This window comes from Ruditapes philippinarum, unplaced genomic scaffold (genome assembly GCF_026571515.1).
Source record: "Ruditapes philippinarum isolate M1 unplaced genomic scaffold, ASM2657151v2 ctg3705_1_1_1_1, whole genome shotgun sequence".
NCBI lineage: Eukaryota > Metazoa > Mollusca > Bivalvia > Venerida > Veneridae > Ruditapes > Ruditapes philippinarum.
Window position 1 is genome coordinate 74,413 of NW_026863891.1, and position 11,699 is coordinate 86,111.

General features: G+C 30.5%; 1 protein-coding gene across 2 annotated transcripts in view; it reads right to left on the reverse strand.

Annotated features, from left to right (window-relative positions):
- Nucleotides 1-11,092, reverse strand: part of LOC132723672 (uncharacterized) — a 54,427-nt gene extending 43,335 nt beyond the window's left edge. The window contains exon 1 of one of the 2 annotated variants that reach the window (XM_060708433.1): nucleotides 10,796-11,092. The gene's annotated coding sequence lies outside the window, so the exon portion shown is untranslated. Of the gene's footprint in view, nucleotides 1-2,810; nucleotides 2,858-10,795 lie in introns of those variants that run through there. The other variant, XM_060708438.1, reaches the window with a different exon arrangement.
- Nucleotides 11,093-11,699: the final 607 nt, after the last annotated feature.

The following is an 11,699-nucleotide window of genomic DNA, read 5'->3' on the forward strand; positions in this document are numbered from 1 at the left end:
TATTTATTATTGTTTTTTTTTATCAGAAGCAGCGAAAAATATTAAAGTAAAAATTATAAAAAACGAATATGCAATTTGGAACATTTGCCTTTTTTATTGTTCTTAAGGGATCTCAAATTTCGTTTTTACTGAAATTGATATCAGTTTTAAAATAAATTAACTATTCGATTTAGTTACTAAATTTCAGTAATAAACAAAAAAAAATTCCAGCTACATTTTAAGATTGCAATTTAAAGTTCAATTTTCCTTAATTTGACAAAAAGTGTCTTACCTAAGGCAAGGGTTTCATTTTTGCATTTGAAATTGTGTGCTTCTTGCCATAACATGTCATTTAAAATTACAAACATTATAAAAAAAGAACAACAGAGAATGATTAAATGTGCCATTGTCATAGCCAAGTAATTTTGTTTTAGTTGGAAATAATTAAATGCTTAATTTGAACAAATGCACTATGTAATACTTAGTTAATAGATGATAAAGATAATTAAATCCGGAAAACCAAATGTATGTGTGTAAGTTACAAACGTCCCATCATATCTGCTGATTTAGGAAATATATTTAATGTTTTGGATTTTTAATAATTGTTTTAGCCATACACAAATCTAAAGGACCGCTTTTAGACCGTTCTATCAGCAAAAAACTTTAAAAAAAAATGAAATTTACGTCATTTTTTTGTTTTATCGGAAGTCATGTGAAATAATTTCTGATAAAGATAACAGAATGTACAACAACAAAAATAATTATACAACGAAGAAGTAGAAGAAGAGAAGGAATTAAGAAGACAAAGAAGAAGAAAAGAATAAGCAGACGAAAAGCAAGCAGAACAATAACAATTATAGCAACGATACTGTAAAGGCGCGATACGGTCATTAAAATTTGTACGAGATATATTAGGACCACAATTAAAAATAAGGCAATGAAATAAGAACAATTGTTTATTGAAGAACATACACTGATTAGTATTTCTATCACTATCTTATATTAATGAAATATGTTTGGAAATTTTATAAATAATAGTGATTTTTTTTAGAAAAATATTCCTTACGAAGGGTTAAATTTCAGTCAAAAGATTTGAAAATATCTTGATTGATTTTATTTGTCTACGGTTCTTGAAATGGGATCACCATCAATACATCTGTAAACATGCTCGTCTTGTCTTGAAGATTATATACCGCCTTTGAACACCACTTAAACCGGTGCTAGGGGGCATGATAGATGTTGCAAACTTTCGTTTTCTCTCATAAACAGTCTCATTTAAAATGCGTCTCCAATTTGCATATTATATTGTTGTTTTCTGTGCTTCCTAGAGACACCTTATCCGGGCTTTTTATACCTCACAGCAGTATAAAGTGCTGTGTGGTAGTTGTAAGATGCTGCCCCGTACTTCACTTCTGTGCTGTTATACCTTTCTGGTCCTTTGGGATAATTTATTCAAGCACACAGGTAGTGAAGGTTAATTACCGCTTAGGCCGGTGCTAGGGGACTTGAGGGATGTTGCACTTTTTCATTATCTCTCATGAACAGATTCAATCAAACCTGGTCTGTAATATTCATATTATATTGTTGTTTTCGTTGCTTCTGAAAGATCCGGCCTTTCCCTTTTTTCTGTTCAAATACATCTCCAAAGCCCCGCTTTTGACAGCCCACTGTCAACACCACCAGTCTATTGTTAAGAAGTTGCATCGACTGTATCTATAACCTCATAACTATTTTTGGTACATGTAGATTAAGTTTAAAAGACCTATTCTGTAACTTCATATAGCTTTATCATATTTGATGACGTTAATTAATATAATCATGAAACTTAAGAACATAAAATTAAAAGAAAATAAGCTAAACCATTACTTAGTTTAATAATCTTGCATAATGCTCGCTCCGAACCGACTGCCGAGTCAAAAGAACAAAATAAAAACTAAAGGAGTACTTATTAAGATATATGTTTCCTTGGTAACCAAGACATCATTATATATTAGAAGTCTTGTGCGAATACCTATTACTGTATTTGATCAGTAAAAGATACCTTATAAGACGCAACGTGAAAATAGCACGGAATTTTCTTATCTGTCGCATTAAGCCAATCAGAACATAATATAAATGAAAGAAGTGTCCCACATTGTTGCAATACCATTCATCATGTACTTACTGTGTCTAAGAATGTTATTGTAACTTTAGGGTAATTTACGATACATAGCATCACATGTAAGATTTTTCTAATGTGTTTTATAATCTCAACGCATACTTTACAAAACAACTTTTTAATAATGTTAAGCCGATTTATCCTATCTGATTCACATTGTTAATGTTAAAAATATCATTTTTGTTGTCTGTATAAAATGTTTAATTTTAAGCAAAAAAATGTAATTCATGCATTTGACAACAACCACAATAATGAAAAGAAAAAAGAAAAAAGAAGCAAGGGAAGATGAATAGAAAGAAATATAAAAGAGAATAAACGAAAAACAACAACAAATATGAAGAAAAAGAGGCAGACAAAGAGAAAGAATAAGAAGAAGAACACGGCAACAATGATATGGTAATACTTATAATGATAATTAAGCAATATTTTCAATTGTTCTATTCCAACACAGAGATATGGTTTGATAAGTAAGCCAACATTTTACTTTAACTTCTTAAATATCTTGTTGATTACTTAAGAAATTGATTGATAAAAGTATGTTCACATATAAAATATTTTTCAATGATTCTCTTTTTCTCTGTTAAATAAAATCAAGACAGTTTTTAGTATCGTTTTTATATATTAAAAACATCAACAAACACAATAGAAACGTTAGACTATGAATAATACGTACTCCAAGGAATGAAAGTTAGTTCCAATAAAAATCCAAACAAGCGTATAACAGAAGAGCCTCACCAAACATATTGTTATCTTCTCATATAAAAGATGTAACAGTAGGTCAGATGCAGTGCTATTGATTTATCAAACAACAAGCAAGCAAGATAATACAGTGTCAATATAACTGTTGTTGATTTCACAACAAACAGTTTTCTTTTATTTTAAATGATGTTAAAATGTTTAACATATAAAATGTTTTGAAAACACCGACGGTTGAAATTCCAAAAGATTTAAAGTTTCATGAAAGAAGCATTGAAATTGTTTCAATGTAAAAAAATAGCAATAGGGGAGTCCATTGCATTCAAATAATCTAAAATGGGTGCATACAAATGATGTTTTATTATAAAATGTCGAATGTTCGAAGTATGATTCTTTATACATGTATATCTTTACATCATCTTAGTCCATGACTAAATCAGTTAACAAGTAAAGTCAACATGTTCACTTGTAAACAAAATTAACATAAAATATCTGGACTGTTTACAAATTAAAACATACGGACGATGTTTATTAGCATATAAAATACTTTAGCAAATATTATGGCTGATAAACTATCATTTATATGCATTGATTTTATTTAAGAGAACAGAGATAACAAACAAAATATTGATGTTCCTTTCAATTGACTATGTCGTTTTGCTGTTATATTTTGCTGATTACCTCATCTGAAGCCGGTGCTATGTGGAGTGATAGATGTTGCACGTTCCATTTTCTCTTAAGAACGGTCCAAATAAAATCGATAGTGCAATGACAACTACAGGGCTTTTTTATTACTTTGTTATTACTAGGTGATATTTTTCATCCCTGGCTACTGATTTTAATGTGTTCACTTTCCTATTGCATCCTACATTTAGAATTATAATTCCAGGTTACCAACTGCATATGCTTTCCCGTCCCCCGTCATGAAGACGAGTCATCTGATATTATCTGTGTTACAGGGGGAATACAATGTTGGCTATTGGTCACTTATAAGTTAGAAAACATAGTCTCTTGACAATTATTGTCTGACAAGAAACGTAAATGTTGTGTTTAAGTGTTTTATTAGTACGTATATGTGCAGTCTGGCAAATAAGTAACAATGGGCACATAAATAACAATGCTTTTACCGTTACAAATAAAAGTGTCTAGCAGAATGAAACTTGCAATGAACGATTTATGCAATAAACGTAATAGTCAATACAGTATAAATTATTGTTTGAAAACAAAACAACAACAAAAAACAACCAATACCTTTTCGATTTCTATTAATTGACCTAAGAGCTAACGGCACTATTACGTTTCAAATTAAGTTTTCATAAACTTAATGAATAGAGGTAAAGAACGTAATCAAAGATATACATGTAATATAAAATAATATAAGACATACGTAATGGTGCTTTTCAGATAATTTACAAACTTCAAAGGCAGAAGAGAAAAATAACACAGATCAAGGCGAGACGTTAACAAAAGATAGCCCCCGACATAGGCAAAGCATAAAGCAGGGCTTATAATCTAAAACTTGGAGAAGACAAAAGGGAGGCGACAGTACATAGTTACAAAGAGTGTACAACATGCACCGACAATATCGATTCTATTGAAATCATTTGTATTTTTTAAACTAAGTTGGAAGAAAAATGGTCGATGCCGAGAACACACGCTTAGAAAAAAAGAGATTTTTTCACCGTTGTAAATAAATAAAGCTAAAATTATTCCAAAGATTAGTTTTAGTAGACTGGTTTATTGGCGTATTCATAGTCTTTCATATAAGTAACCATACATTTTGTAATACATTTTGTACAAAGGTAAAATTTTGAGGCGTTTCATACCGGTGCACTGTGCAACCGGTTTAATCAAATATAAAAGATGAATATACAGGAAAGACAGTGTCTTAAAGTACTATTCAAGGGCATAATCAGAAAAGAAGACAATACAACATATAGAACAGAACGGTTAATTAATCTAACGATATAAGTTATAATTATGCCAAAGTAATTTGTAAATAGTAATTTGCGGAACGAAAATTGTGTTTAATGACACGGGTTTTTTTTATTACTGTGTACTCTATTGATTTAGTCATTCGTTTCGTCTGGACAAAATTAGAAAAGTATATCGCTGAAACTATCTTAGGACCCTGATTCAAACAGATGATGTATACATTTTACGATCAAAGCAATTGATTGTAAATGATTTAGACACGAAAACCTGTATATTTGCAATTTTGACATATATATTTTGTATTCCGTTTTCTCGAGAGATCTTTTCAGAATTATGAAAATGCCGTAAAAAGACGATTTGTTTTGTTTTGTTTTGAATTTTCAATGTTTTATACTCTTCTCTGGCATCAATTTTCCTTTTACAAATCAAATATTTCTCTCGATTCTCGAGTGATTAATCTTGATTAAATTTAAAGACGTTTGTATCTCAAATCCAAAACACTTGTTAAAGCAACATGTTTTTGGGATTCAAATAAAGGAGATATTTTCTTCGAGAAAATTCATCCTAGTTTATGACATCAAAATAACCACTGATTACAGATCGTGTAACATCAACTTTTCTAGATTTTATAAAGTTCTGCATTACACAGTTAGCATAAACATCATTCCGTGTAAACGGATTGGAAGAACTGTTAATCAGAATTGTTTGACACCAACTCACATTTTTGATTTAGATATTTACTTTCTTTTCGTGCAGATACATGTACGGTTTTAGCTAATTTCTATTGTAGAAAATTCTAGAAAACAATAGTTCACACCAGAAGGCAACATTCATAAAATGACTTACTGTACATTTAACCACCGAAAAGGCGCCAAGTTGGACAAAACTATCAACAGAAATGTTTTGCTGAATACCGTGTTCAGAATAATGATAGTTTTGACATACAACTATGCATTCCATAAATAAAAATGTAATTGTTAGTTAATATAATTTAGTAAAAGGAAATATTTGGATGTCAGTATATAGCATGCATAGGTATTTCTGTGAATGATGGCAAATGTCTTAAGCATTTGAACTGAAAAAGTAACGACTGTAATATAACTATTTATATATTTGCATACTAATATTAGTATTAGTATTAATTAGTGTCCACGGCTATACGGTTTCGCTGCTGTCAAACAAACAAACAAGTAAACTCATTAAATGTCTTGTTATATGTAACAAACAAAATTGTAATGATAATGATAAAAAGCTTCTATTTTCTATATTCTTACACTTTTTATAATATAATGGTTCTAATTACATCCAGCCTTGTGGACATGAGTACGTAAATAACATACAAAATGAACGAACGAGTAACCCGACCATGCTGCCATTGCTACATGATTAGTAATCATAGTATCAACATATCATATTAACTATTTCAGATAAGTTCAGCTGACCAGGTCATATTAGTGTCACCTGACAATGCACCTACATTGTCCGAATTATTTTAAAATTATTCTTACTATCTCTGATTTATTCTATTTATAAAAAGCCTTGCAAGTAGTGTCGTGATTCGCGTAGCATTGTTCAGTAGGAATATATTACATAGTGGTCAAAAGAAAGTGCTAATTTTATTATTTGGCATCACTAATATTGAAATAGCGGAGCACCGGCTAGTTACTTTTAATCATATAGAATCTTCCTCATAATAAACTTTCTCGAATAAAATTTGACGTTTTATTGAAATCAAATCACCAAAAATTATGGAAAACAAAAACGTAGCATGTGAAACTCTTCGAGTAGTAATACTTTCGCCATGATTTAACGGTGGATAAAATGTCAAATAGAAAATCACGTTTGCTTGCAATAAACATAATATACCACGGCTTAATAAGATTGACAATTAAGAGATGTCTGCGATAAAATTTGGGATTCTGATTTTTTTTTAATTCTTCTGATATCCATACTGTGATGCACCTGTGACTAGACTTATTAGAATTGTAACAAATTTGGAAAAAAAGTCTTGATACTGTACAAACAACAAGATTTGCTGCTTAAAAAAGACACATGTTGATATATAAGATACAAAGGAAAGTCTTTTTAGTGTATCAAATTTTAGAAGGAAATCATTCAACTAATGCAAAAATGTCGATTGAATTTAAATTAAATTAAAATTTCTTATATTTACATACTCAGAAAATACAGAAGAACAGAATCCCTAAAGAAAGCCCAGCTCAGCAAATTGAAAATATTGTAGGATCGGTTTGATTGAGCCGGTTTATGGAGGCAGTGATTATTGCAAGCGATCGTCCACGTCCCATAGCACCGGCTTAAGCAGAGTTCAACATCAAAACACGCAAATGATGAAATTTTGAATTAAAAAAAAACACACGCAAACGTGTTCATATGGTGGTTATCAAGGAACCTTCAATGTAACAGGCTAGTGTAATTCCAAAAATAGCGTCATATAATCCCCTAGAAACCTAGATAAAGTAAAAAAGCTGTTAAGCAAGAACATTATAACAAAAATGATCATACTCATTTACAGGTGAATTTACTGTATTGAATCAATATGTTCCGAACCATATTATTATTTAATCATTACTCAACTTATGTACCTATGTACAGTCAATATTATTAGACCGTGGATCTGTTTAGTTTCATTCTTACACGTGAATTACATAAAAATGAAAATACTTGTTTAGTTATTATTAAAATAAGCCAGAAACATTTCTTACATTTGTCAAGTCGTTAGATATAGCATTCCCTTGGTGTGTCTGCGGTGTATCAGCGTTCTAGGGAATATTGATGAATGCCACAACGTTTGTTAATATTTATGTCTAATATCACTCGTTATGTCATCATACATTTTGCCTGCACATGTGTAGATTTTTTATTACGTACTCGTATTTTCATCTAGGCATTAAATCGTATCTTGAAATTTTAAATATTGTGCGTACAACTATAAAAATTGTTTAAAGTTATTTACTCATTAACGATTTAATGTAACGAGTTTCAAAGGTTCTAGGTTATCACACACAGTAATTTTGTGGATTTTATTAATAATGTCAAAGCTACCAAAGCTAATAGACCTAAACGCTAAAGTGGTTAACCTCGGAAGAATTTATAGCAAATCATGTAGCAACGCTAAAGTGTTAACCTGGGGCATTTTTAGCAAATCATATAGGAATATGTATTAAATTTTTGTGTCTGTTAATAGACTCAATGGTGATGGGGGGGGGGAATAATGATGATATTTTTTAAGTCCGACACGATTTTAAAACCACTATAAAATATTCAATTATAAAAATCCGTCTCGCTGTAAAATGCTTGATCGGTCGACGATTTCTCTATTAAAATGATTTGTTTACGTCGTTGAAATATTCGGGCCGAGCATGCAATAATCGTATTCATTAGTTATCCAGCAATAATCAGACAGAAGTTTACGAAAAATCGTAGGTAAAGATACTATTACAAATCTGGACTCGGGGTATTAATCGCAACCAAATTTTATGAAAGTTGTAAACTCTGTTTGAGTCTGTACATGAGTGCATTATCCCTCACGCCCCCTATATAGGACTGGCTTGAGTGGTTCTCAATTTTCAACACTTAAAAGTGCAGGAATCAATGATCCCGAAGGACCAGTAAATTATAACGACATCTTAATTACAAAATTCTACGCTTCAGTTGAAACAAATACAGAACAGTACTGTGCTATCTTTAATTGATCCTTATTAATTTGCGTACATTCTGCTTATTTGCGGATCCTTTTTTAATGATGAACCACTATCCGTTAAGTTAATGATCCTAAATTTACCTACGTAATTACATGTAGCAACGTGGAACATTTTGTAAAACAAGTTTTGTAGTCATGGTAACAAGTCTGTCAACATTAAACTATATCAATGTCACGCAGCTGTAAATAGACTATTTTATTCCAACTAGGATTGTAATTCTAAAGTTCACATTCATTCAGATAATTATTTTCTCATAAAACCTGACTAGTGCCGACGTTTGTTATTAGATAAACTTTTAAGACTATTAACACATTAGTCCAGTGTATCCACTTTATACTTACTGAGACATTGTAGTGGGTTATCCTTATTTAATTCAAGTTGTTTGATTTTTAATGTATCGTTTAAATATTAAAAGCAAAAAAGCTAAGAAACGCACTACCAAAGGACCTAGACAGCTTGCAAAGCTGTCTGCACTTCTCTTTTTTATGCATGTGTTGTCACCGGTGGCTTTTAATGAGTAATCAGGTTTGAAAATTAATATAATTAATTTACCTATGAAAGTAAGTATAACATTTTTTTTTGATAATATGAGTGTTTTACAAGCTTCGGTACAGTCCCACTCCCTATCTTTATATTGTTCTATTTGTGGAATTAAAGGTGGTACATTTGTAAATAAGGAGTGCGGATGGACAGTCTGGAAAATAATTGTAAATAACCTAAATATTTCCTTGGTGAAGAACCTTGTTTTTCAATATGCTCATTGGATCTTAAAAGGCAAATTTCTTTTGGTAAAAATGAACGTTAATGGTTGTAAGATATTTCCTCATAAAAAGCTTAAACGTTAATACAATAAAGTATTTAGCATTAGAGAAGTATCGAAAAAACCATGCGCATCAAAACCAGAAACATTTAAAATATGTTACTGATATTGTAATAAGGCCGATGATTTTAAGAAGACTTTAAATAACAACACAGCTACTCATGTTAAGCTAAGAATTCAAGGTCAATATTTAAATAAATATAACGACATTCTTTTTCTTTTTATTTGGATAAATGATACAAGTATACGTAACTTTAGTTTTGCTTATAGCAAAAAGCTGTTTAATTCATTTGCACGTTTAGTGCATTACCACTTTTACTAATTTGACATTGTTCTCCAACAATGTCACTGCTACTAAGTGTTTTTTGAATATTGTTTAAATAAGTTCCGTATAATTTATTTCTTAAGATATTTCATCTATCTCTTATTAAATGGGGTTTTTATATCAATGTAAGACTATTTGTATTACCTCAATCTTTAATTAAATATGATTCTTCATATCAATCTACAATGTAAAGAAAACACACCATATTCTGATGCCAACCGTTCAAACACAATTTGTGTGATTGCTTTGTAGATTAGAAATTGTATTAGTTTGGAGGTTCTCTTCGCAAACATAAAAGGCACAAAACGCATATGGCTAGGAAATTTCCGCATGGCATGGTCATTTTTTTGGACCGTCGTTTTTTTTTCTTTTTCTATTTAAAGTGTAAATAAACCATTTTCACACGCCAAACGTTCAAACACCATATGTGTGATTGCATTGCCGGTAAGTAATTAAACTTTAATTTAATCAAAATTTCACTAAGTAATCTATACTTTGCGAATGATAATATATTATGTACATTGCACGCTCATTAATGTCACCATATGTTTAAGTCATAAACAGTATAATTTAGTTCTCTCAGTAACCAGCTGTTCAGACAAGATTATCTTTATGTTATGTTTCACGGGTAACCATCCTTCCGATTAAATCATAGCATTGTTCTATTTTTATAATGTCAATATCTACAGTAACATTGTGACGATCGTCTCCTGTGTGCTATTTTTGTTTCAACGTTTCAGTGCACCTTGTAAAAAGAGCTTACTGCAATGACGTTAAATCACAGAAGCGCGGCGTAACATGTTTATACGAAAAACAATTAACAAAAGGCAGACAAACCGAATCAGACATGTAAGTATAGAGCTTCTGCACCTTTTTTTAGTTCACAAATATCTACAGATGCTTTTAAATCCCTTGCCTTTAAAGTGTCGTGACAGATAACTTAACCCTCTATTCTATTATATATTCTTACAATACCACCCAAATTGTTAGATATTGTTTTCGCATTCTTTCCCTGAAAAAGTAATAAGTGCATGTACGATTACATTGTACGTCAAAATCGCATATATATTTTTGGTATTCTAGACGTTTATCAAACACAGTATAATACTGAAAAAACTGTCATAAAAAAGAAGTTAAAATGACAAAGCTATGTTAATTACCTTCTGAAGCCAAATTTACCTCCTTTTCATGTAGAAAAAAACATCCTGGTAAGGTGAATGGTGCAAAATATTCACTAATATATACTATTGTAAGTATATAACTTTAAAAAACCAAACTAAATATCAATTACAGAAGATTATCATATGAACCTTGAAGTAAGGAAATGAAACCACAAAACAAATCCGTCGGTAAATATTTCAATATCTTTTTTATTATTTTATCAGTCAGTAAAATAAACACTTAATTTCTATATCTTAAATCTATTCTTGACCATATAACGTATACGATACTACATTTTGTTGAACCATCTACCAGCAACGAAAATATCCATCATATTCTTCACCTTTGTAAAAAAGATTATAAACAACTTATAAGAGATTAAGACCTAGCTAGAAAGGAATGTCGGAATGGTTTTTACACATTTAATTAATTTCAAGATAGTGATGGTTTTTACATAAAAGAGGATATGTTCACGAATGTGAAAATGGAATAGATTACAATTTTGTAGTGATAAAAGATACTGAATTTAGGCCTTTTGATATAAATCGTCAGTTTTAGTTAAGCCTTTTATCATTCTGATATATATTGTATTTCATAGATACTGAAATATTCTACTCTAGATTGAATGTCTTGCTTTAAACATTTGTTGTGAAAACATGAACGCATTAATGAATAAAGTGCTTAATATAAATCTTAAAGAATTAGCGATGATTGACTACGTCATTAACAAGATTTAGATCCATATAAGGTGCTTTAATTCATCACAAAGTCACGTAAGCGCGTTAACATATTGAGCAGATATAACTATTTTGTAGATAAACGTATTTAATTAAATGTGCATCATTTCGATAGAGGCCTTTGAAATGTCAATTACAAAATGTCTACTGTCGGTAAAGGATTGCA